Genomic DNA, 9,591 nt, shown 5'->3' with positions numbered 1-9,591 from the left:
CCAGCCCCCGCTTGGGCAGGGGGCATCTTGTGCTGCCATGATGATATGTAAATTTACAGGGCAGACGCTGGCCAGAACCCTTAAAGAAGTCCCGACAAAGCTGCCGCCGAGCCAGCTTCCTTTTCAGACACACACTCCGTGCAATGCACACACAAACCCTCCATGCAATGCAACTACACACTCCGTGCAATGCACACACACTCCCTGCAATGCAACTACACTCCATGCAATGCAACTACACACTCCGTGCAATGCAAAACACACTCCCTGCAATGCACACACACTCCCTGCAATGCAATGCAACTACACTCCATGCAATGCAACTACACACTCCGTGCAATGCAAAACACACTCCCTGCAATGCACACACACTCCCTGCAATGCAACTACACTCCATGCAATGCAACTACACACTCCGTGCAATGCAAAACACACTCCCTGCAATGCACACACTCCCTGCAATGCAATGCAACTACACTGCATGCAGTGCAACTACACACTCCCTGCAATGCAAAACACACTCCCTGCAATGCACACACTCCATGCAATGCAACAACACTCCATGCAATGCACCAACACTCAGTGCAATGCAACTACACACTCCGTGCACTGCACACACCATCCTTTCAATGCAACTACACACTCCGTGCAATGCACACACACTCCGTGCAATGCAAAAAACACACTCTGTGCAATGCAACTACACACTCCGTGCACTGCACACACCATCCTTTCAATGCAACTACACACTCCATGCAATGCACACACACTCCGTGCAATGCAAAAAACACACTCCATGCAATGCAACTACACACTCCGTGCACTGCACACACCATCCTTTCAATGCAACTACACACTCCGTGCAATGCACACACACTCCGTGCAATGCAAAAAACACACTCTGTGCAATGCAACTACACCCTCCATGCAATGCACACACATACTCCGTGAAATGCAACTACATACTCCGTGCAATGCACACACACACACCTTCCATGCAATGCAACCACACCTTCCGTACAATGCAACAACACACTCTGTGCAATGCAACTACACACTCCGTGCAATGCACACACACCCTCCATGCAATGCACACAACACTTCGTGCAATGTAACTGCAAATCTCTCATGCAATGCAATGCAATGCAATTGCAGCCCGTGCAGCGCCGTGCCCTGCAACGCACAGAGCAAACTGCAATGCGGGCACGCAAAGGTGCTTTCTCCCACTTGCATATTGCAAACGTGGCGCCCGTTACATCCCTCGCAGTGAGGTAATCACCAAAAGGACTTAAGTGTCCAGGTAGAGCAATGGGGGAGCATGCAGCTGTCCCATACAGGGACCAATCCTGCAACCCAGGCATTACCAGCACTATGCGCTGACCCAGTGAAACCAATGCTTTATGGACCACATGGGGACACTATTCAGGCCGGAAACGCTTCCAGGCCATCAAATTCTAGGGCAAAGCCCTAGGATCACCTGCTAGGCCAGGCATAAATGTTTCCAGTGAAATAGCAGAGTTGAGGTAGCCCACCGCTTGTCCAGGTACCCCTGCTTGCCCTTTTAGAGGGAAGCACCCCTTCAAGAAACCCAAAGTTCTTTTATCACAAATGGGCCGAACTGCCCAGCAACAGAATAGCCCAAAAGGAGCAGTTTGTTTTGTTTTGTTATAACAATGGCTAAGAGGGGGATATGAACCATGTCTCCCAGGTCCTAGTCCTACACTTTAGCCACTAAGCCACAATGGCTCATCTCTAAAACGGCAGTCGCCACTATCAGGGCAAAACAAACTTAAAGAAAATAAACTTGTTCAGAAACAGCATAGCTGAAGAGCATATACAGAGTGCTCATAGTCCTTGGAGGCACAGGGAGCCTCTGGGCCCTCTGTCTGCCTCAGATATACATTAGCAGCAACTGGGCCTGCAAGCAGATACATTCCTATAGCGAGAATGAGTCACGTGTCAGAGACTTAACAATTAACTGCTACCTGTAGCAGACTAGGCTTGGAAGTTATGTGCAGGCCGAATAGGCCTCCCTGCTTCTGCTCTTGAGAATCTAAGTCTCATAGCAATATTAAAGGAACTCAAATTAATGCTCCCACCCAAGGCTAGCTTAAAATTTGGCCAACAGCACTGCACACACTCAAAATAAAGTCAACCTTCGGGGATACTATAAACGAAAGTGATACCAGCTAAGCTGGGAACAGCCCTGACTAGCCCCACAATTTCAACAAGAGAAATGGGGGAAACCTTTTTACGAAAGAAAGCCCCTAACGGGGGCTCTCTCCCTATTGGGAAAGGCAAGCCACAGATACAGGGAGAATCTTCCCACAGGGCAGGGTAAGGGGTGGGGTGGGAAATCGAACAGGAAAAGGGGGGAATTAAATAATTTAAGGGACTAGAGAGGATTAAAAATAAAGGGGAAATAAAGAAATAAAGAAATGTAACCAGACAATGAGAAGATTGTCCAAGTGCTCCATGTGATCCAGTGCAAAACGGCCAAGAGGACGTCCAACGTCTGGCCCCTGTATTTAAAGACTCTGACCCCTCCTCCAAATTGGCAACAATCAAAACACCCCAGCAACCCAGTTTTAACCACTTAAAGGCTTGGGTTCCTCACCAAATCTGCCCAGTAACGACAGGGTGGCTTATTCCCCCAACCGCAACACGTGCTCTCTGTTAGGGAGAACACGCTTTGCTGTTAATGCACATTGACACAGAAATCGCAAAGTGTGTGCAATGAGACCAAAATAACACAACACCATCTTTTCGCTTCCATATGCGTAGAAAGAAGACGAATAAGCTTTGATTGGACTTTTTTCAATTCGCATGGTGTTATTTGGGTGTGCGCCAGGATCACACCAAAACCAAAGCAAAAAGGTGTTTTGGGTTCCTTCTACATAAAAAGAAGATGATAAAGCTGTGATTGGGCTTATTTCAAGTTGGTGTTTTTGGGGTTAGAATGCACATTCAACCAAAAATCGCAGTGACATGTTTGTTACCAGCAGAAATCAAGCAAAGTTGTCGAGGTTCTATCTCAATAGAAAAAAGATTATTAAGCTTCGAATAAGCTCTTTCGGTATTCATTCACCCACAAATAGCAAAGCGGTGTAATAAGCTCAAACAGGTTGTTTTGGCTTCAAAGTACATAGAGAAAATAATCTTGGATTGCACTTACATCATGTCGTGTTCTTTGCTGTTTATGCACATTGACGCAGAAATCGCAAAGAGTGTGCAATGAGACCAAAATAACACAACGCCATCTTTTCGCTTCTATATGCGTAGAAAGACGAATTAGCTTTGATAGGACTTTTTTCAATTCGCATGGTGTTATTTGGGTGTGCGTCAGAATCACACCAAAACTAAAGCAAAAGGGTGTTTTGGGTTCCAGCTACATAAAAAGAAGATAATAAAGCTGTGATTGGGCTTATTTCAAGTTGGTGTTTTTGGGGTTAGAATGCACATTCAACCAAAAATCGCAGACATGTTTGTAACCAGCCCAAATCAAGCATAAGTAAACATATGGTAATATCTCAATAGAAAAAGGACGAAGAAGCTTTGATTGCCCTTTCGGTGTTCAGTCACCCACAAATAGCAAAGCGAAGTGTACTAATCCTAAACAAAGCCAATCAGGTTGTTTTGGTTTCCAACTACATAGAAAGAAGAATCTTGGATTGCGCTTATTTCAAGTTGTGTTTTTTGGTGTTTACGCACATTGACGCAGAAATCGCAAAGTGTGTGCAATGAGACCAAAATAACACAACACCATCTTTTCGCTTCTATATGCGTAGAAAGAAGACGAATTAGCTTTGATTGGACTTTTTTCAATTCGCATGGTGTTATTTGGGGGTGCGCCAGAATCACTCCAAAACCAAAGCAAAAAGGTGTTTTGGGTTCCTTCTACATTAAAAGAAGATGATAATCTTCTTTCAAATTGGTGTTTTTGGGGATAGAATGCACATTCACCCAAAAATCGCAGTGTGACATTTTGTTACCAGCGGAAATCAAGCATAGGTGTTTTGGTTCCATCGCAATAGGCAAAGGACGAATAAGCTTCGAATGCTCTTTCGGTGTTCATTCACCCACAAATAGCAAAGCGGAATAATAAGCCTAAACAAAGCCAAACAGGTTGTTTTGGTTTCAAAGTACATAGAGAAAATAATCTTGGATTGCACTTACATCATGTCGTGTTCTTTGCTGTTTTTGCACATTGACGCAGAAATCGCAAAGTGTGTGCAATGTGACCAAAATAACACAACACAATTGTCAGGGGTTCAGGAGCAGAGGCGAGGGCAAGGGAGGAAACAGAGAGCGAGGGGGAGGAGGCAGAAGAAAAGATGAGTGATGACGACGACCCGAGATCTCCGAGTCTTTCCAGTGAATCAGAAGATTCACAGAAAGGAGCACCAGTGGCCAGAGCAAGGGGGGAACCTAGGGGGACACCCCAGGAAGAAGGGTCCAGAGGGGGCTCAGAGGGGAGCAGTTGGAAATCGGGACCAGCGTCACCAACAGAGAGCAGGGGAGAAGAAGGGCGCCAGGTATCAAGCGCTGGCAGCTCGCAACAGGAGGGAGGGCACGAGTCAGGAGTGACCACACCTCCATCGGGGAGCGAAGAAACGGTCAGGCGGAAAGTGGAAGGTTGGGCGCGCGCGCCAAGTTCAAATGCACAGGAAGGTGGCGCAGTAAGCAGCCCAGAAACGGAGCCGGGTCCTAAAGCCCGGCGCAAGGAGACAGGAGGGTCCGGGGGGTCAGCGTCAGAAGAATCCCGGAAGGAAGAGACCACGGGGGGCAGAGGGACCCAGAGAAGAACGGTCAGGCGGAAAAGGTGGAGTAAGGCTAGGTTAGTAAGCTGATGCACAGGGGGCGGAGACTCAGACGAAGCTTCGCCGGTCTAACCTGTAAGACGTTGTCAGGGGTTCAGGAGCAGAGGCAAGGGCAAGGGAGGAAACAGAGAGCGAGGGGGAGGAGGCAGAAGAAAAGATGAGTGATGACGACGACCCGAGATCTCCGAGTCTTTCCAGTGAATCAGAAGATTCACAGAAAGGAGCACCAGTGGCCAGAGCAAGGGGGGAGCCTAGGGGGACACCCCAGGAAGAAGGGTCCAGAGGGGGCTCAGAGGGGAGCAGTTGGAAATCGGGACCAGCGTCACCAACAGAGTGCAGGGGAGAAGAAGGGCGCCAGGTATCAAGCGATGGCAGCTCGCAACAGGAGGGAGGGCACGAGTCAGGAGTGGCCACACCTCCATCGGAGAGCGAAGAAACGGTCAGGAGGAAAGTGGAAGGTTGGGCGCGCGCGCCAAGTTCAAATGCACAGGAAGGTGGCGCAGTAAGCAGCCCGGAAAGGGAGCCAGGTCCTAAAGCCCGGCGCAAGGAGACAGGAGGGTCCGGGGGGTCAGCGTCAGAAGAATCCCGGAAGGAAGAGACCACGGGGGGCAGAGGGACCCAGAGAAGAACGGTCAGACGGAAGAGGTGGAGTAAGGCTAGGTTAGTAAGCTGGTGCACAGGGGGCGGAGACTCAGACGGAGCTTCGCCGGTCTAACCCTTAAGACGTAGAGTTGCGCGCAGCAGCTTGAGAATGGAAACTGTAACTCAATAAAGACTTTTATAAAGTGACCGCTGGCTAGCGTGATCCTCTGTGAGCTAGGATCTGGAAGCAGCTCTGACAGTAAGCTCCGTCTCCAGTTGTGGGCATCTACAGCCTCGCGGACAGGAGAGAAGGCGGGTGCCTACGACTCAGCTCACGAACGGCAGACAATATGACGGCCGAACAGCAGATAGGAGAACTCAGAGAAGCAGTGACACGACTGAATGCCGAGATACTTGCATCCAGGAAGAGAGAGGAGGACGCAGCTGCCGCCTACAGGGATCTCCAGGTCAGGTTGGAAGTGCTTACGAAGCAAGGGCAACTGACACCCAAACCGGAGGGGATTGGGTTGGGGAGAAGAACAGGCGGTCTAGTCTCTCACTTCGATGGGAATTTACAACAGTACCCCAACTTTAGAGCAGATGTACAGTGTGCACTGCAACTGCTGGACAAAGACTTTAGAGATGAGCAAGAAAAGGTGGGATTTATCATGTCCCATTTGCATGGAGATGCTAAAGCATGGCTGCGCAATTTGTGGAGAGATAAGGATCCGGCGCTCCAAACCGCGGATGCCTTTATTAAAGCGATGGATGGCTGCTTTTTGTCCAGCATAGACGTGGATCTTGCCAGGAAGGAGGTACATGGGCTAAAGCAAGGGAGGGCCAGCGTAAGACAGTACCATGCACGCTTTTTTGCATTGGTCAGTGCCCAGGAATGGGACAGAGATTCGGCTCCAGTCAGAGACCTATTTTGGGAAGGATTGAACAGTGCGGTTAAAGACGAAATTGCAAGGGGGGAGAGACCCAGGACCACGCAGGAGGTCGTTCAGAGGGCGCTGGCAGTGGGAGTGAGGCTGGAGCAGGGACGAAGGGCGTGGAGGGCGCGAACCAGCGAGAGGGTTCTCCTTCGTTCCCAGGGAAGCTGCGCGTGCGCAATCCACGCCTCCGCCAGGAGGGGGAGCGGAACCGATGGAGGTTGGAGGTGCCAGGGCTCAGTCAGCAACCAGAGCCACAGCACCGGGAGCAGTCAAAGCGAAGCCTCCTAGAGGGAACAGGAAGTGTTACATCTGCGAAAGTCCGCAGCACATGGCGAAAGAGTGTCCCCAGAGGATCCACAAGCAAAATGCAGCCTCAGCAATGGTAACTGCAGCAACGCAGCAAGGAGACACACAGCAGGGAAACGACGGAGTCTGGCTGGAGACAGAGGCACTGGGGCCCAGCCAGACGAGTCAGTGAAGCAGTCCCCAGAGATTTTGCAGCCCACAGACCCCCTCCCGCCCAAACCAGTAGTGCAACTCACTGCATCGCTTCAGCTACCCAATGGCCTCACTCTAGACGTGCCAATCACCGTTGACTCAGGAAGCAATGCGGACTTTATAGGGCAAGACTTTGTAGATAAACACGCTATACAGCTGCTGCCTGCCACGCTGCCCCTGCAGGTCGTCACGGTGGATGGCAGGGAGCTGCTAGGGGGGCAGGTGGTGAAGCAAACGCCACCAATGGTGATGCACCTTGGAAATCACAGGGAAGTCATCAGTTTCAATGTCACCAGACTGTCGGACACGCCTATTGTCTTGGGCATGAGTTGGCTGGACAGACACAGTCCGACGTTGGCTTGGTACCAGCGGCAGCTAGTCTTTGGCTCCTCATACTGCGCTGAACACTGCATTCTGCCCCGGCAGGAGGGAGAGGAGGAGGAAGCGCAGCTGCAGCTGGGGACGCTGCAAGCAATCCCCCACAAATACGCGGGATTTTTAGAGGTCTTCTGCGAGAAGGAGGCGGACAAGCTACCCCCCCACAGATCATATGACTGCAAGATTGACCTACTGCCAGGGGCGGCGCTGCCCAAAGGGAAGCTGTATTCTATGTCGGAGGACGAACTACAGGAACTCAAAGAGTTCATAGATCATAATTTGGAGCGCGGTTTCATCCGAGAGTCCAAGGCAGTGGGGGGCAGTCCTGTATTCTTTGTTAAGAAGAAGGACACGCCCCAAAAAAGACTGGTGGTGGACTATCGGATCTTGAACAGTGTGACCAAGCCGTCGGACTTCCCCATGCCCAGGATCGACGACCTCCTCGCGACGGTACGCAAGGGCCGCGTGTTCACCAAGTTGGACCTGCGTGGGGCGTACAACCTCATTCGCATGCGGGAGGGTGATGAGTGGAAGACAGCCATGTTCACGCCCCTGGGCACCTACGAATACAGAGTTATGCCTTTTGGATTGCAAAATGGCTCCCACTGTTTTCAAGCTTTCATGCATCACGTGCTGGCGGGGCTCCTCTACAAGACGTGTGTCTGCTTCTTGGATGACATCCTGATATTTTCTGAATCGCAGCAGGATCACGACAGACACGTCAAGGAAGTGCTGAGCAGACTGCAGCAGCATAGGCTTTACGCCAAGCTGGAAAAATGCCAGTTCGACGTGACGGAGGTGGATTTCCTCGGCTACAGGTTGTCAGACAAGGGGCTCGCCATGGACAGCGCCAAGGTTCGTGCAGTGTTGGACTGGAAGAGCCCGCGCAACCGGAAGGAGGTCCAGCGGTTTGTTGGCTTTGCGAACTTCTATCGCAAGTTTATCAAGGGGTTCGCTATGCAAACAGCGGCCATCACGGACACGCTCAGTTCCAAGAAGAAGAAGTTCATCTGGACGGAACAGGCGGAGCAGTCCTTTCAGGCACTCAAGCGTCTCTTCGCGTCGGAAGAGCAGCTGTTGCATGTCAACCCCAGCAGGCCAATGAGGGTGGAGACGGATGCATCAGACAGAGCCGTGGGAGCAGTACTGTTGCAGCAAGACCCGCAGGGGGCTTGGAGGCCGGGAGCGTTTTACTCCAGGAAGCTCAGCAAGTCTGAACAGAACTACACCATCTGGGACAGGGAGTTGCTTGCCATTCATGCAGCATTCAAGGCGTGGAGGCACTTCCTGATCGGCGCCAAACACACGGTGCAGGTCTGCACGGACCACAAGAATCTGGAGCACTGGCGCACAGCGCAGTTCCTGAAACAGAGGCAGATACGTTGGGCCGAATTCTTTGCAAACTTCGACTTCCGAATAGAGTATGTCCCGGGGGACACCAACGTCATGGCGGATGCCCTATCCCGTAAACCACAGTATCTGGAGGAGGCGACGCCAGCCGCTGCCATGCACATCTTCACACCGACGGTGTGGGCGTGCGCTTTGGCTACAGTTGACCTGGATGCGGTGAGGAGAGCGTTGCAGGACGACTCCTTCGCGCGAGCCAAGATGGCAGAGGCGCAAAGGGGTACGGCAGCGACCGGCGAGTTCCAGGTTCGCGATGGATTACTCCTCCGTAAAGGGGCCATCTAGGTGCCGGGGGACGATCTTCGCGCCAAGGTACTGCAGCAGTTGCACGACGCACCCACGGCCGGGCACTTTGGCACGGAGAAGACGATGGAATTAGTCGCCAGGGACTTCTGGTGGCCCAGAATGAGAGGGGAGGTCGCGGACTATGTGGCGAGGTGCGACACCTGCCAGAGGGCCAAACCAGTACACAGACCGCCGGCGGGACTGCTGGAACCGCTGCAAACCCCGTTCGAACCGTGGGAGAGAGTGGCCCTGGACTTTGTCACGGATCTGCCCAGCTTGAGGGGCAAGACGGCAGTGCTGGTGGTGGTGGACTTGTTCTCCAAGATGGCACATTTCATCCCGTGTGTGAAGGTGGCCACGGCGGAACAGACCGCCAAACTGTTCATAGATCACGTGTTCAAGGTTCACGGTCTGCCGCGGTCTATACTGTCCGACCGGGGGCGGCAGTTCATCTCGAACTTCTGGCAGAAGCTGATGGGCTTCCTGAACGTCAAGATCAACCTGGCTTCGGCTAGACACCCGCAGACCAACGGGCAAGCGGAGCGGGTCAATGCCATCATGCAGCAGTACCTGAGATGTTATGCTAATCAACAGCCTGCGACGTGCGTGGATTACCTGCCTCTCGCCGAGTTCGCCTACAACAACACGAAGCACGTGTCCACGGGGGTAACGCCGTTCTTCGCCAA

The 9,591-nt window shown here is 51.8% G+C and overlaps 1 long non-coding RNA gene across 1 annotated transcript; it reads right to left on the bottom strand.

The window, feature by feature from the left end:
• Positions 1 to 319: 319 nt before the first annotated feature.
• Positions 320 to 1,076, bottom strand: LOC308596773. Its single transcript, XR_014012702.1, has 3 exons — positions 1,035 to 1,076; positions 620 to 730; positions 320 to 434 (listed from the first exon to the last, which is right to left on the bottom strand). It is a non-coding gene; the product is annotated as an uncharacterized lncRNA (long non-coding RNA).
• Between the last annotated feature and the right edge of the window lie 8,515 nt (positions 1,077 to 9,591).

This window comes from Podarcis bocagei, assembly GCF_964188305.1.
Source record: "Podarcis bocagei genome assembly, chromosome: 10".
Classification (NCBI taxonomy): Eukaryota; Metazoa; Chordata; class Lepidosauria; order Squamata; family Lacertidae; genus Podarcis; species Podarcis bocagei.
This window is presented reverse-complemented; position numbering and strand designations above follow the sequence as displayed.